The following is a 16,172-nucleotide window of genomic DNA, read 5'->3' on the forward strand; positions in this document are numbered from 1 at the left end:
AGCCTGTTTTCAGCAAAATTTGTGAGACTTTTTCATTGCCTTTTTAAAAACCTAGCTACTGAAGAGAAGATCTGAAACTGACTTCCACAGAAAGCAAAACAGGAAGGTCTATGGGATATTCCTGTTCTTTGATGTAGCATTATGCCCATACTTGACCAAGGCAAGAGGAAAGTTCCCTATGTGGTGGGGATTCTGCATTAAAACATTAAAATTCAGTGGAAATTCTCATCACAACCCTAGATTTTGCTGCTCAGGAGAAAGCACTGGTGATGGAACTGAAAATCCTGCAGTTACCTGATGAATCCCATTGAAAGCTCTATTTTTTTTTCCCTCTTGCCAATTTTTGCCCACAAGACAAGTCTAAACCAAACTCTTCACATGTAGCCAGCTAAACCAGGATTTTAGAAAGTCTGCTGATCAGAACTGGCTAAGAAAACACTATCCATGTTATTTTCTGGATGCCTTTCAATGCACGAGGCAAAATCTTTAATTAAACTTCTCTCTGGTAGTGGAGAATGAAAACATCTGTAGACTGTGATGTATTAAAGATGTACCTTATATTAGAATCATCCATAATTAATGCAGACATTCCAATAAATAATACAGTGTCAGGTTCTTTGGATTTTTGAGTGTGCTCCACTCTGCTCATGCACTTATGCAGTGGCAGTAATTGTGAGCAAGTTTCTTTACCTAATTAAACACTGTGCCCTACTATGTGTTTAAATAACATTGAAGTTGTGTCAAAAACTTAAAAGAGTAAATTCACAGGTAAGACTGACATCTTTGCCCTCACCTTATGACTCTTGTATTGATGGCTTCTCCCATTTTTTCCCCACCTGTGTGTCTTCATAGATGCATATTTTCATGGATTTTTACCACTTACACTGAGTTTGTAGCCTTAACACTTTAAAATTAGGTGTAATACCATTAATATTTTAAAGAGATTCTTTTCTCAAGAGCCTGGAATTGCTCTGAATAGCTCAAATAAATCTGTATTTGGCTTAAGTAATATATAATTTTCACTGAACACATATATTTGCTAACATATTTGAAAATGGGACTTGTATTAACCCAAGAACCATGGGTAGGTAGGAGAAACCACTATATATTTTTTATTGGTTCAGTATTCAGGCATTTGCTATTAAAATGCATAAGATGTATCCCCAAAACTGTAGCCAGCTACTTCAGAGACATAAGAATCCATCAAGGGAATAGGTATTTATGTTTTAAAAACATATTTTAATTTCCCAATTGATCATAATAGCTCATGCATAAAAGCAAGAGATTTTGGGATTTCTATTACTTTAAAATTGGGCATTAAAATTCATTTTGAAGAAGGATTTCCTATTTTTTTTTTTTTAATTTCATTCCAGAAATAAGATCTTTCCTGCAGGATCTGATTTTGGAATGAGGTCTGTGGTAGAGGAGACATCATTCACAACCTGACAATAGCACAACCTGATAATGAATGTGCTGGTGGAGCTCAGTGTGAGCTCCATTCTGCATCCCAGACTCTTGCCAGTAATCCCTGTCTAAGCCAGTTGTCTCTATGACCCCTGTGGGCCTGAGCACACTGGTGAAGGTGCAGGGGTCAGGCAGTAAAAGACTAGTACTCCCTTGAATGAGAGACCAGCTCCAAAGATCACCTTAAGTAAATGGAATTCATTCCCTGGAATTCAAAGAGGTGTGGAAAATGCCCTAAACAAGTATTTTGATTTGTATTGTGCCTAAAATATAAGAAGAACAAAAGGGAAAAAAAGAATGAAACAGTGTCTGACTGGAAAATGCCTTTAAAAAGTGTTAGTTCCATAGTCTGAAAGATGAAAAATATTAATTGTGTTTTTGAGGACTATAAGAAATATTCCTTCCTCCCTTCCTTCCTTCCTTCCTCCCTTCCTCCCTCCCTCCCTCCCTCCCTCCCTCCCTCCCTCCCTCCCTCCCTCCCTCCCTCCCTCCCTCCCTCCCTCCCTCCCTCCCTCCCTCCCTCCCTCCCTCCCTTCCTCCCTTCCTCCCTCCCTTCCTTCCTTCCTTCCTTCCTTCCTTCCTTCCTTCCTTCCTTCCTTCCTTCCTTCCTTCCTTCCTTCCTTCCTTCCTTCCTTCCTTCCTTCCTTCCTTCCTTCCTTCCTTCCTTCCTTCCTTCCTTCCTTCCTTCCTTCCTTCCTTCCTTCCTTCCTTCCTTCCTTCCTTCCTTCCTTCCTTCCTTCCTTCCTTCCTTCCTTCCTTCCTTCCTTCCTTCCTTCCTTCCTTCCTTCCTTCCTTCCTTCCTTCCTTCCTTCCTTCCTTCCTTCCTTCCTTCCTTCCTTCCTTCCTTCCTTCCTTCCTTCCTTCCTTCCGACACTTCCTTCCTTCCGACACTTCCTTCCTTCCTTCCGACACTTCCTTCCTTCCTTCCTTCCTTCCTTCCTTCCTTCCTTCCTTCCTTCCTTCCTTCCTTCCTTCCTTCCTTCCTTCCTTCCTTCCTTCCTTCCTTCCTTCCTTCCTTCCTTCCTTCCGACACTTCCTTCCTTCCGACACTTCCTTCCGACACTTCCTTCCGACACTTCCTTCCTTCCTTCCTTCCTTCCTTCCTTCCTTCCTTCCTTCCTTCCTTCCTTCCTTCCTTCCTTCCTTCCTTCCTTCCTTCCTTCCTTCCTTCCTTCCTTCCTTCCTTCCTTCCTTCCTTCCTTCCTTCCTTCCTTCCTTCCTTCCTTCCTTCCTTCCTTCCTTCCTTCCTTCCTTCCTTCCTTCCTTCCTTCCTTCCTTCCTTCCTTCCTTCCTTCCTTCCGACACTTCCTTCCGACACTTCCTTCCGACACTTCCTTCCGACACTTCCTTCCGACACTTCCTTCCTTCCTTCCTTCCTTCCGACACTTCCTTCCTTCCGACACTTCCTTCCGACACTTCCTTCCTTCCGACACTTCCTTCCTTCCGACACTTCCTTCCTTCCTTCCTTCCTTCCTTCCTTCCTTCCTTCCTTCCTTCCTTCCTTCCGACACTTCCTTCCTTCCTTCCTTCCTTCCTTCCTTCCTTCCTTCCTTCCTTCCTTCCTTCCTTCCTTCCTTCCTTCCTTCCTTCCTTCCGACACTTCCGACACTTCCGACACTTCCGACACTTCCGACACTTCCGACACTTCCTTCCGACACTTCCTTCCGACACTTCCTTCCTTCCTTCCGACACTTCCTTCCTTCCTTCCTTCCTTCCTTCCGACACTTCCTTCCTTCCGACACTTCCTTCCTTCCTTCCTTCCTTCCTTCCTTCCTTCCTTCCTTCCTTCCTTCCTTCCTTCCTTCCTTCCTTCCTTCCTTCCTTCCTTCCTTCCTTCCTTCCTTCCTTCCTTCCTTCCTTCCTTCCTTCCTTCCTTCCTTCCTTCCTTCCTTCCTTCCTTCCTTCCTTCCTTCCTTCCTTCCTTCCTTCCTTCCTTCCTTCCTTCCTTCCTTCCTTCCTTCCTTCCTTCCTTCCTTCCTTCCTTCCTTCCTTCCTTCCTTCCTTCCTTCCTTCCTTCCTTCCGACACTTCCTTCCTTCCGACACTTCCTTCCTTCCGACACTTCCTTCCTTCCTTCCTTCCTTCCTTCCTTCCTTCCTTCCTTCCTTCCTTCCTTCCTTCCTTCCTTCCTTCCTTCCTTCCTTCCTTCCTTCCTTCCTTCCTTCCTTCCTTCCTTCCTTCCTTCCTTCCTTCCTTCCTTCCTTCCTTCCTTCCTTCCTTCCTTCCTTCCTTCCTTCCTTCCTTCCTTCCTTCCGACACTTCCTTCCGACACTTCCTTCCGACACTTCCTTCCGACACTTCCTTCCGACACTTCCTTCCTTCCGACACTTCCTTCCGACACTTCCTTCCGACACTTCCTTCCTTCCTTCCTTCCTTCCTTCCTTCCTTCCTTCCTTCCTTCCTTCCTTCCTTCCTTCCTTCCTTCCTTCCTTCCTTCCTTCCTTCCTTCCTTCCTTCCTTCCTTCCTTCCTTCCTTCCTTCCTTCCTTCCTTCCTTCCTTCCTTCCTTCCTTCCTTCCTTCCTTCCGACACTTCCTTCCGACACTTCCTTCCGACACTTCCTTCCGACACTTCCTTCCGACACTTCCTTCCTTCCTTCCTTCCGACACTTCCTTCCTTCCGACACTAACTTCCTTCCTTCCGACACTTCCTTCCTTCCGACACTTCCTTCCTTCCGACACTTCCTTCCGACACTTCCTTCCGACACTTCCTTCCTTCCTTCCGACACTTCCTTCCTTCCGACACTTCCTTCCGACACTTCCTTCCGACACTTCCTTCCTTCCGACACTTCCTTCCTTCCTTCCTTTCCTTCCTTCCTTCCTTCCTTCCTTCCTTCCTTCCTTCCTTCCTTCCTTCCTTCCTTCCTTCCTTCCTTCCTTCCTTCCTTCCTTCCTTCCTTCCTTCCTTCCTTCCTTCCGACACTTCCTTCCTTCCTTCCGACACTTCCTTCCGACACTTCCTTCCTTCCTTCCGACACTTCCTTCCTTCCGACACTTCCTTCCGACACTTCCTTCCTTCCTTCCTTCCGACACTTCCTTCCGACACTTCCTTCCGACACTTCCTTCCTTCCGACACTTCCTTCCGACACTTCCTTCCTTCCTTCCTTCCTTCCTTCCTTCCTTCCTTCCTTCCTTCCTTCCTTCCTTCCTTCCTTCCTTCCTTCCTTCCTTCCTTCCTTCCTTCCTTCCTTCCTTCCTTCCTTCCTTCCTTCCTTCCTTCCTTCCTTCCTTCCTTCCTTCCTTCCTTCCTTCCTTCCTTCCTTCCTTCCTTCACTTCCTTCCGACACTTCCTTCCGACACTTCCTTCCGACACTTCCTTCCGACACTTCCTTCCGACACTTCCTTCCTTCCGACACTTCCTTCCTTCCTTCCGACACTTCCTTCCTTCCGACACTTCCTTCCGACACTTCCTTCCTTCCGACACTTCCTTCCTTCCTTCCTTCCGACACTTCCTTCCGACACTTCCTTCCTTCCTTCCGACACTTCCTTCCTTCCTTCCGACACTTCCTTCCGACACTTCCTTCCTTCCTTCCGACACTTCCTTCCGACACTTCCTTCTGACATTTCCTTCCGACTCTTCCTTCCTTCCCTCCTTCCCTCCTCCCCTCCTTCCCTCCTTCCTTCCACTTCTGCTGTGGACAGGCCAAAGTGTGATTTTTGGCGGTAATTCCTCTCAATTTGTATTATCTGGCTGTTCTGGAATGATTATTTGCAGCCCAGTGAACAAAACATGGACAATCAGAAATTTTTGATTGTACAATAAAATGACTGCAATTGACGAAGAGGAATGTTTTCAGTAGTTTAAAGACAATGGGCTATAGCTTACTGACCCCATCAGCAATGTACTCAGCTGAAACAAATGCTTAACTTTACTTCTAGAATCACCAAGAAAAAAAAAAAAAAACTCACCAAAAAAAAATAAAAAAAAAAAAGAAGCAAGGAAGTGCATTTAGCTCCAGTAAGGCAACATTCATTCAGTGTGGAAAGAGACACTAGGTATTCAGACTAACAAAGATCAGGATATAACTTTGGTTTGTGTGTTTTAGGGGCAAGGGACATTGGCCATGGATTACATGATGGTCAAATGAATATATTATTTCTCATAAAAACATACAAAATTGTTATTTCTAACAGTGGTTTTGTATATATTTCTATTTCCTAAATGCAACAAATCTGTGACAGCAATAAAGATCTTGACTCTTCCTCTCTGTAAGAGTATATCACATATCTATCCATCATACATGCATATCATTCATTTTTATGCACATATAACATTGAAAGAGATAAATTTTTACAATAATTTGCACAGCTGTTCATATCTTAGCTCTAAGATATCAACACAATAGTTTGATCCACCTCTCATTTACATCAGCTGAACCTCTGGTCTGTTATTTTGAAATACAGAAACTCACTCCAGTACTAGCCATTCCTCACCACAGCAGCAGGAAATGCTGAGCTGTTGTCAGCAGTCCCACCTGCCTGCACAGAGCCAAGTGCATGGCCTAGACTTTGCACCCACACTCATGTCCTCCAAATTCCTACATGGTTTTTGTGCAATCAAAAGAGCATAAGAAGAGGGTGTATTTCCCTCAGCTGGAAATATGAGCATTTGGTTTCATTATAACTGTACCCTCACCCTAAATTTGCAACCCTTAAAGATTAGCTTAAACAGAAGATCAATTTGGTTTATGGAGATGAGCACTGATTTTTCGCCCTGCAGTGCACAGCACTGGCCTGGCTATTAACAGAGGAGAAAATGTTATTCCCTATAGCTAGGAGGTTCTGTAGATAAAAAGAAGATATATATCATTGAATCATAGAATAGTTTGGGCTTGAAGGGAGCCTTAAGGCCTCCCAGTCCAACCCTCCTGCAATGAACAGGAACCTCTCCAACAAGACCAGGTTCCTCGAAGCCTTTCCAACCTGATGTTGAATATTTCCAGGGATGGGACATCCGCCACCTCTCTGGGCAACGTGTGCCAGTGCTTCAGCATCCTCACCATGAAAAAAGACACCCTTACCTCTAGTCTGAGTCCACACAAACATGTCTGTGTATATTTATTTATAAATTTTTAGACGCACACATGGAACCTTACCACCAGCTTATTACCTGCTGCCCTGCAGGATGGGCTTCTAAAATGAAAAGTTACTTTTCTTTATTGTCTTCAAAGAGCCCCCTGAGCTGGGGTTGGCTGTTTGTAGTAACCCAGGGGAGCAAGAAAGCCTGTTCAGCATCCCTCCTCTTTCTTGCAGGCAGAGCAGGCTGCGATGTGGCCGCCCCTCCCCTCTCCTCCCCCGGCTGCGGGTGAGTCCCCCCTGAGCCCCGCCCGGCGGGAGCTGTCCATTCAGCACCCGCCCGCCAAAAACAACAAAAGCAGGGAAATATTAATTAATTATAAGGGGGGGGGGGAGCTAAAAAAAAAAAAAAAGGCAAAAAAAAAAAAAGCCAATCTGCTCAATCCTCTGCCCTGCAGGCAGACTCTAACGGAAACCACATATGCTTTGCCTCTCCCTATAAGAAATCTTCATTGGGGCATTAAAATACTTAAAAGGATTAGTCGTTAAATACTTGTACATTTGGTTTAATTCACTAGAAATGCTATGTCACAAGGTTTATATCAGAAAGCTAGAGAGTTTAATCTCACTTGCAGTATTTACCCTAGATGTTTTATTCCTTCTGCTGCTTGTTACAGGGATAATATAATATCCTACTTGTCCAGAGGGATGAAGTTTAAAAAAAAAAAGGAAAAAAAAAGAGCTGGCTGCTGTCTGATGGTGTAAAAAATATCAAAGAGACTTTTAAGGTAAAACAAAACAAACCTGCATGAATTGGAGTGTGGTATTTCTTCCCACCGCCTGTTGCTTATTCCTAATTGTGATGATGGAGGTGTGAGGAGATGTTGCTTTTGGAGAACAGAATAATTTAGATTGTGCAGGTGTAGGGACATGGGAGATGGTGTTTTTGTTTAAAGCAATTTCCTGTTTCTTAAGCCTCAGTTTCTCTCTGTGACAGGTGTGCATGCCTTTTGTCCCTCCTCTTGCAGTGCTGCAGCTAAAAATTTTGGTGAAAGGGTCCAGAAGTTGTCTCCAAATAGGTAAAGACACAGGGGCTATCAGTCTGAGGAAGGCAGGTACAGAAATGCCTTGCTGTGTGCTTCCCAATGGGGAGGACAGCAGATCTGTGGGAGGACATATTAATGTGAGAATTGTCTGGTTTTGTGATGAGTGGCAAAGTATGGACTGTTAAAAGCTTCAACTTTGCTCAAGTTGTAAGGCCCCTGCACTGACATTCCTTTCACAGCCTTCCTGTAGCTATATCCAGTCAAATAGACCTCAAGGAATGAGGTTTCACTGAAATTGTTTGCTTTCCATGTCAAGAGCTAGTTTAGTCATATTCAAGGATGTTTAGATGAAACAAACCAAACAAAAAAAAATGGAGTTTGGGGTAAAATTCTGGTTCCATTTAAGTGAATGAGTATACTGCCATAATTTTCTAATAACTTCAAAAGGAATAAAACCAGTGGAGTGGTATACATTCAGTATTTCCAAGAAAGAAGCCTTGGATTGCTCACAAAAAGGGAAGAAAGAATTGAGACAAGTTCCATCACAAAGTTATTTGTTTGCTGTGCAGTGTCTGAACAACAGAACTACCATAGCCAACCATTTTCACTGTATCCATGGATTTACACTGTATCCACTGTATCCACCATTAGCATTAGCCTCACTGGAAGATCTGCTGTGACTTCAACAGGACACAATCTAATCTCATGGTATTTCCTCTTGGCCACCAACCTGAACAGGCAATCTCCAGAAATTGCATGGCAATCTCCAGCAACACAAATGGTCTTATTAAAAAAAAAAAAAAAAAGTAACAAAAATTGTGTCATTGGCTGTGTGCAGAGATACAGAACAAGAATTAAAATGCACACTCCCCATCTCCAAAGCACACACATGCCTGCCAATAATCTGGAAGAAAATTTCAGCACTGGGATTTAAGCTCAGATATCACCTTTCTGAGCTAAACAATACAGTGTTCTGCAACAGTCAGGTAAGGGGTAAGGCCTGGGTAAAACTCATCAAATCAGTTCCTTTGGATTCAGAGAGAGCATCCTTTTCTATGACTGCCAGATCATTCTCCTTTCAATCTCTGGAAGACAAACATTTCCAGCAGCTACCCAGAAGTATTTCTGCATTCCTGTATATCACCTATATGAATGATATAAGGAGCATAAAGAATGCCATTCACTACACAATGCCTCAGAAGACAGATCTTTGACTCTTATAATCTAATATAAATAGAAATATTTATTTATCAAACTTAATATAAATATTTATTTATTTATTTATTTATTTATTTGTGGAACCTGTCCCTCTGCTCTAGGGTGTGTTATACTTTCTAGCCATCTCAGCCTAATTTAATTTTTGGGGGTGTCTGAATATCACCCTGCCCTTGACATAAAGAGCACTTTTTGTGTCAGCCTTTGTGCCTTGTTGTGCCTTTTTTCCCTCTCAAAATCAGAGAATGGTTTCTTGTATTCAAAGCATAAATGCAGCAGCCCCTGAGACTGCTTGGATGAGGACTAGATAAGAGAGTTACATTAGGGCAGAAATTCGGGTCACATCATATCAAACTGAAAGCATGAGGCCAAAGATAGGCTTGGCTAATAATATTTATACACAATCATTTAAAATGTGAAAACTTCTGCCATGTAAGAAACCTCCTTTCAGTCTCAAGACTGTGCAGGTATTTTCAATAGGTCTGTGACACTGTTTTCTAAAATGCAAAGCATTTGCATCTTCTTTGCATTATTTATTGTTATCCTGCAGGCTGGATTGTCACACTAAGCATGATTTATGTCACTGAATTTTATCAGCTTCTGCTAGATGATATTTTCAAGTGGTTCCCCTGGACCTTAGGAGGAGAAATGTCAGTGCAAGTCTTTTACACCTGTTACACAGCAGAGGTGGGTGCTGCTTGTTGTCAGTGGTGCAGAAAGATGTCTCTCCTTCAGTCCTGTTACCTTACCACATCCACAACAGACAGACTCTTCAATGCTTTCAAAGACTTTAGAAACGTGTCATAGAACATTTTATAAGCTTATGCTTGACTGACCAAAGGGAGAATTTTGCAGTCCACTGTAATGTGTAGCACAGGAGGCACTGCCTGTGATTAGAGGACAGGGAATGATTGGGGTGAGAGCTGAAAAAGGTTTTGGGGTATACATGGAAGATCACTCCTTGAATCTTCTATTGACTTTCTGTTGCACTTTGGAAAAGTCACCCACCAAATTATTGCTCTGCTCCTCATGTTTTGCATGTGTGGTGTATCTGTTTCTTTTATTTGTATGTCTTACCTATTTGCAATGCTGGCTCTTCAGGGTGAGCACTGAGTCTTGCCAGGTGACTGCACATTGCTTGAGGGAATGGGAGCCTTGCTTTGAGCTTAAGGTCACACTCAAAACACAAAAAGTATAAGTTTTGCATCTTTTATTGGAAAAAATGCAAAATACAGGATGAAACTTTAATCCTGAGTACCTGCCTAAAGACGTGCTCCACTTTAACTTTTTCTGAGAGACTTGATGTGCCACAGCCTGCCTGTTAGGTCCATGTAAAGACCATGAAAATGACACTGTGAATGGCCATTCCATGGCTTGAAAAGGTGAAAGGTGAAATAAGAAGACCCTGAAAAGGTGAATAAGAGTTGAAACTTTACACTTTGTTGCCTGATCAGCACTGCTAAATGAAATTCTGCCCAGTAGGTGTGCTTATTTAAACTGAATGTGAAGGGGGAAGGCGGCAATATCAGGTTTGCCCAGGAGGAGCTGTGGGATGGCACACCAGACTGAGAAGGATGAGGTGTTAGAGAGAGCTCTCATGTTGTTACTCTGGGATGTACTGGCTACACTGCAGCACAAAAATCGTACAGATCTGAGCCAGGTAACAGGAGCCAACAGGGAAACACCAGGAAAATACCTCAAAGGAATGAGGGGGTGTTCCTCTAGGGAGGTGACACAGCTGACAGAGCAGCTGAAGGAACAAGAACTCAGTTTTATTTCTCACAGCCACCAGGAGAGCAAATGCTCTGAGGAGAAATGGGAGGAACAAGTGTTTAAATGCCACATGGGCTGTGGAGTTGCAATTTTTTCCATAAGTGGATCATCTAGGACATTTCTCTTAAATAACAGCACTCTAACCTGGGGTGCCAGATATACCATTGGTGTAAATCAGCACAACTCTCAAAGGACATGTGTTGATTTTACACCCACTGGACATGTGGCTCAGCCAGTCTGTGATTTTTAGCACTTAGTTTTCTTCATGAACAGAAAATAAAATTATCATTTGCCAGTGATAAGGATATCTTTAATCAGGAACTAGGACCTACTGTACTGCTAAGTGCCAAAAAGACAGTCCTTAATTTAGAAACATCTTGGTGTAGCATAGAAGGACTCCATGAATGCAGGAAACTGATGGAATAAAACAAAGTGATAATGAAAGAATGCTGAAGTGTTCAATTTTATGTGGACATGACTTATTTAGGGACTTAACACTGAATTAAGAGAATTATTTTGTTTTCCTAAATGTATATTCAAATGCAAACATTTTGTGGAGTCAAATTCTGGTCTCAGTTCTGCCAGTAAAAATAAAAAGCAGGTCAATGGAGTGATGTTATCACAAAGCTGAGATGTGCATCCAGACAATTATTCTTGAATAGATGTAGAATAGGAGAGTTACTAGTTTGATATCTCAGTCTTAAATTATTTCTAAGAATGTCCTGTGGAAGAAAAATTAATTTGAAAAGGTGTTATAAAGAAAAATCCATTTACATCTTTTGTGCAGAAAGAACCTGTTGAATGACATTTAAAAGAGGATTAAAGTTGATTTCTTACAAGCAGTAGAATAATCAGATTTCTAAGCTAAAGTGGAATTAAGGTCCTTCAATTCATCTGCAAAGCTGACTGAAGTTGAATCATCGTTCGGTAATTTACATGTCATTTACAGGGGCATTCATTGTGCTTTTAGTACTGTAAATATGATCTGAACAGCTTTTGATCTTTTGCAGCATTTGCAGGAACATATTATTGTTTCTGAGAAAAAAAGGAAGACTTTTATAAAAAAAAAAATCCTCGACGCTTTTTTTACAATGTCAAAACAAATGTGTCAACCAAATGGTAATATCTGCGCTAGTTTCATTTATCTGCACACGGCAGTTGTGAGGTTTAATGATTGTTTGTCACAAAAATACATTTTAAGAGGAGCAAGCAGATTGCTGAGTAGCAAACATGTTTTATGGAATATGTAACATTGTAAACACATTTTTGTTTCAATAGGGTTTACAGAGGTTTGCAAAATGAATGTGTACATATAAAATGAGAAGTAGACAAAGCTTGTGTTTTCCTACCTAAGAATTTTGCTTTCATTTGGTTTTGACAGGAAGATTCATTCGCTACCATTAAAATTCACACCTTCATACTTTTTTATACTCTTTTCTCACCTTTTGAACTGGGATTTATTCTTCTGACATGTGTTTGACCACAGGTCCCACAGCAAGAGAACCCTCCCACATTTCCCACAACGGCCAACCTTGTTTATCTTGTCAATTGTCTCTTGAAGGATCAGATCTTTAGCTGTGTCAATGCCCAGGGAAGTCAATGAAAAGATTCCCAAAGGCTTTGAATCAGTATCTGGCAGCAAAGCACCACTAACTTCAATGGAATTACACCAATTTACTCCAGCTGGGGATTTGAGCTGGTGTTTAATACTGCACTCATCACCATTCTGACTGGGATACTTCCTGAACATTTCTTGGATGCACAGAGAGATGTTCTGAAACCAGAATTTTGGTTGGGGGTAGGGTAGAAGAAAGTGGTTATAATTTAGAAAGATAATGGTTCAGTGAAATATTTTATTGAATAAATTATTGGGAAATTTTGGACATGCTTGCGGGATGATGATGTAGAACAAATCTCTATATGAACAACGTTGTTGTGGATTACAGAGGAAACAGTAATCATATTTTTCATATGTTATTGACAACTGACATCCTGAAAACAGCCAAATTAATATCTAGACACCTCTCTAAATTGTAATTTTTTTTGTCCATCAAATTATTTGATTCCTCTTGCTGACCAAGGTTGATATGGTAGCTACACAAAAAAGACAGGAGTTGGTTATCAATCAGATAACATGGATAGCTTTACTAATAGGATTATTATGACTAATAATCTCACAACACAAAAGCCAATTAAAATAATGGAATTCAATATTAAATATCTTTAAATTGTTATCTAGGATCCTGTCGATGGAAATGGACTGAAGCCTTTTGACTCTGCTCACTCAGGCATCAGTTTTAAGTCCTGTTGAATCACCTTTCAGACTTTCTGAATATTTTTATTGATGGTTGAGAGTCAAATGAGAATATTGCATCAATTCCTTTATTTAGGGAGCTGAAATTGGGCAGGTTGATTCCCAAAAATACTGATTTCATTTGCTACTAAAAGATGATCACATTTATGGCCTTAGGAGTGATGCTGCCTCATATTGGCAGTTTCCTTTACCTTAAGAGTAGGATGGTCAGTGGATTTTGAGTTTTAATCCCGACTAAGCCTGAGGTCATATTCATTAACAAAGATTCATAAAATGAAAGCAAAGCAGTGCTAATTAAATGAAAAATATTAGATAACAATATCTCCATTATATGAAGACAAAAAAGTTTAAAGTTTTGGACTGATCTAAAAGACATAGAGGTCAAAATCTCCTTAACATTTTTAGGTTCAAAAGATTGTGAAATACTATTAGCTTTGAAACCAAGATCTCATTCTTGCCTTTAAATACCCTTGCTCCAGATTAATGCATCACAGCACATCTGAAATTTGTGTCAATGTGCACTGATGTTCACACTCATATCTGACATGCAAATGCCTAGGACAGGTCTAAGTAGTTCAATATCTTTCTCCACTTCATGCTGTCTACCATTCCCTTCCATCTGCCTGAATATTTGCAAGATTTATTATCAGTTTAAATACATTAACTATCAGGTTTAGATGTGTAAAGCTCCTCAGTTTCCTTAATGACGTCTTACATCTCTTCTCAGAAATTTATCTTCTTGATATTTTTGCTGTGTGTTTTCTGGAAAAAAACCCAACCGACCAACCAATCAACCAACCAACCAACCAAAACCACCCTCAGAAAAACTTATATTTGAGTTCATTATCTTATAGGTGGTTTTTCCTGGTGTCTGTGTGTCTCTCCCCTGTGTACTCTGGTTTCATGTCCTCCATCAATTTACAGGTGAAATCCAGCATGAATAGGATGGCTGTGATATCACTTTTATGATATTCATAGTAGATACTAAGCACTCTCTCACCTCTCTGTTATGGTGTATGCACAACATCATCTTTTCCCATCCAGCCACTCATACTTCAGGCAGTAATTCTACAATGTTCAGTTTGAGTTCCCTCACATGGGTAACCCAGAGCTGAGCAACCTTTCCTTCCTTCCACAAACCTGTCAAAAGCAGCAGGGATTTATTTCAGGAATGCCCTGGCTGACCTGTTCTGCTACTGTCATTTATTTCACATTCAAAACTTCTTCTCCTTGTCTTCTCTCATCTCTTACCTCTTTGTCCTCTCAGATCTTATTTTTGGAAGGCAACAATCTCATTGCATTGCTTGCTCTTTACTGAATGAGCTTTTTTTTGTTATCAGGTTCTAGTAGTCCTGTCTCACCAGCTTGGAACCACCCTGCAGATGCCCACATGCACTGGGTACACCTCTAAGTCAGGCTGTGTTATAATAAAGGAAGGAGTTTTCCCTTCCCCAGGAGCTGAAGGAATAGGAAAGGACAAGTGCTTGCAGAGAAGCAGAGGCTGTGAGACAGGAACATCCTCAGCTACCATCAGGTGTCCTGTGTAGCTGGGGTCTGACAGGAGAGCAGAGTGTAGGACGTCTCCAGGCACAGACAACCCATGTACCTGACATCTGGATGTCAGGCAAGAAGAAGTGGATCAGCCAGGTGAATTTAATCTGTTGGAGTTAAGAAATGAAACCAGACATGGGCACTGTTGTGTTTTCTCCCATTGCTTCAGGTAAGAAAGAAAACTACCCTCCTCTCCCTCTGCGCCCCTTTTCCTGCTCTCTTGGACTGGACACACACATCTGACCTAGGACCTTCTCCATTGCATACTGAAGCTTCAAATTCAAATGAAGAGATAGGTGGGGGTCATCTTTGGAGATGTGGGGAAACTTGAGTTTATGTGTTTGTTTGTTTTTTGTGCATATGTGTGTGTGTGCATATAAGTGTGTAAAATGCTCTAAAAACCAGACAAATATCTTATTTCCCATGCTGGGGGCACATCCCACTTCCCATTTAGGAAGATATTCCCACCCAAACAATTCTGTCATTCTGTGATATTGATGCTTCTGAGGGAAAAGTTGCCACACATAATAAGGAAAATGTTTAATTTATGGTCCCCTTTTTTTTTTTGTTTCTCCAATTTCTCTACCATGTTGGAGGAGCTGGAATTTTAGTGAAAATAAATCATCAGAGGATTTAGATATCTGGTGGTTCATCTCAAGCCCATGGGCAGCTCATCTGTAACTTTTGGTTGCCCCAAGAAAAACTTACACTGCTCATCTGTTTCAATGAATATTGATATGCAATTCATATCCCTTCAGCATTTCTTCAGATCCTCAGCCCTCAAGCAAATCCCCCAAAGGAAATGATTTGTTTGGTCAGATTCCCACAGGCTTGATCTTTAGTGATGCTTGACAACTTTTGTGCCAAAAAGCCGAATGTTTTTTGGTTTTTTATCTGTCAACTGTGTTTAGCTGTAAGTGACAGACAGAAATTGTCTCGGACACCATCAGGGCCACTCTTGGCTATGTTTCCTTGGCTGAATTCTTTTCAGCAATTTACTAGAAGGTGTTTTTAATAGTTAAAGGAACTGGAAATGTCTCTGCCTGGCTTGTTCCATGCAATCGTTGAGCTTTGCACCAGTTTTTTCACCACGAATGGCTCTTTTCTACTTCTCGCACAGTCTGAGCATCTGTTTAGGCTTGGATGAGTTGGCCCCTGAAGATTCCTGCCTCAGCAACAACTTTAGAGACATCCCATGTGCTTGCCTAGACGAATCAAAGCATCCAACTTTCAAACAGCTCTGTTTAGAGAGGGTGAATCTCATCCTAAGTTGGAAATGTTATATTTTGGAAGCTGCAAATACAAAACTTTCCCCCACTTCGTCTGCTCCTAATTGTTCTTTTCACTGCTTGCTGGTGCTTCATGTTCCTCCTTGTTGCAGATGACTGCCAACTGCTTTTCATTTACCAAACAATGGATTATGGCACCATTTCAATGGACTGATTTAATATTCTATTTCAAGAGAAATTCTCCTCGAGATTTTGGCTTTGATTCATTGATGTGGGGAAATTGCCTTGTTGGTAAATAAGTTTTTTACAAAGCATCTAAAGACCTTTAGAAAGAGTTGCCTGAACTGATTGCTTCTCTCATTTCTGATATTACTCAGTCCATTAAAGCACTCAGGGGTGGGTTTTTAGTTTTATAGTAGCCCAGGCTCTCTTTTCCCCTGCTCTGGGTTTGCAGAACATACACAGCTGAACAATTGCACTACCAATGAAACAACAGATGCTGTGGTTAAATGGAAGCACCTGGATTTAGGAAGCCAGGGTTCAATTTTATTTTTGGAATGGACATTT

This window comes from Melospiza georgiana, chromosome 3, assembly GCF_028018845.1.
Source record: "Melospiza georgiana isolate bMelGeo1 chromosome 3, bMelGeo1.pri, whole genome shotgun sequence".
NCBI lineage: Eukaryota > Metazoa > Chordata > Aves > Passeriformes > Passerellidae > Melospiza > Melospiza georgiana.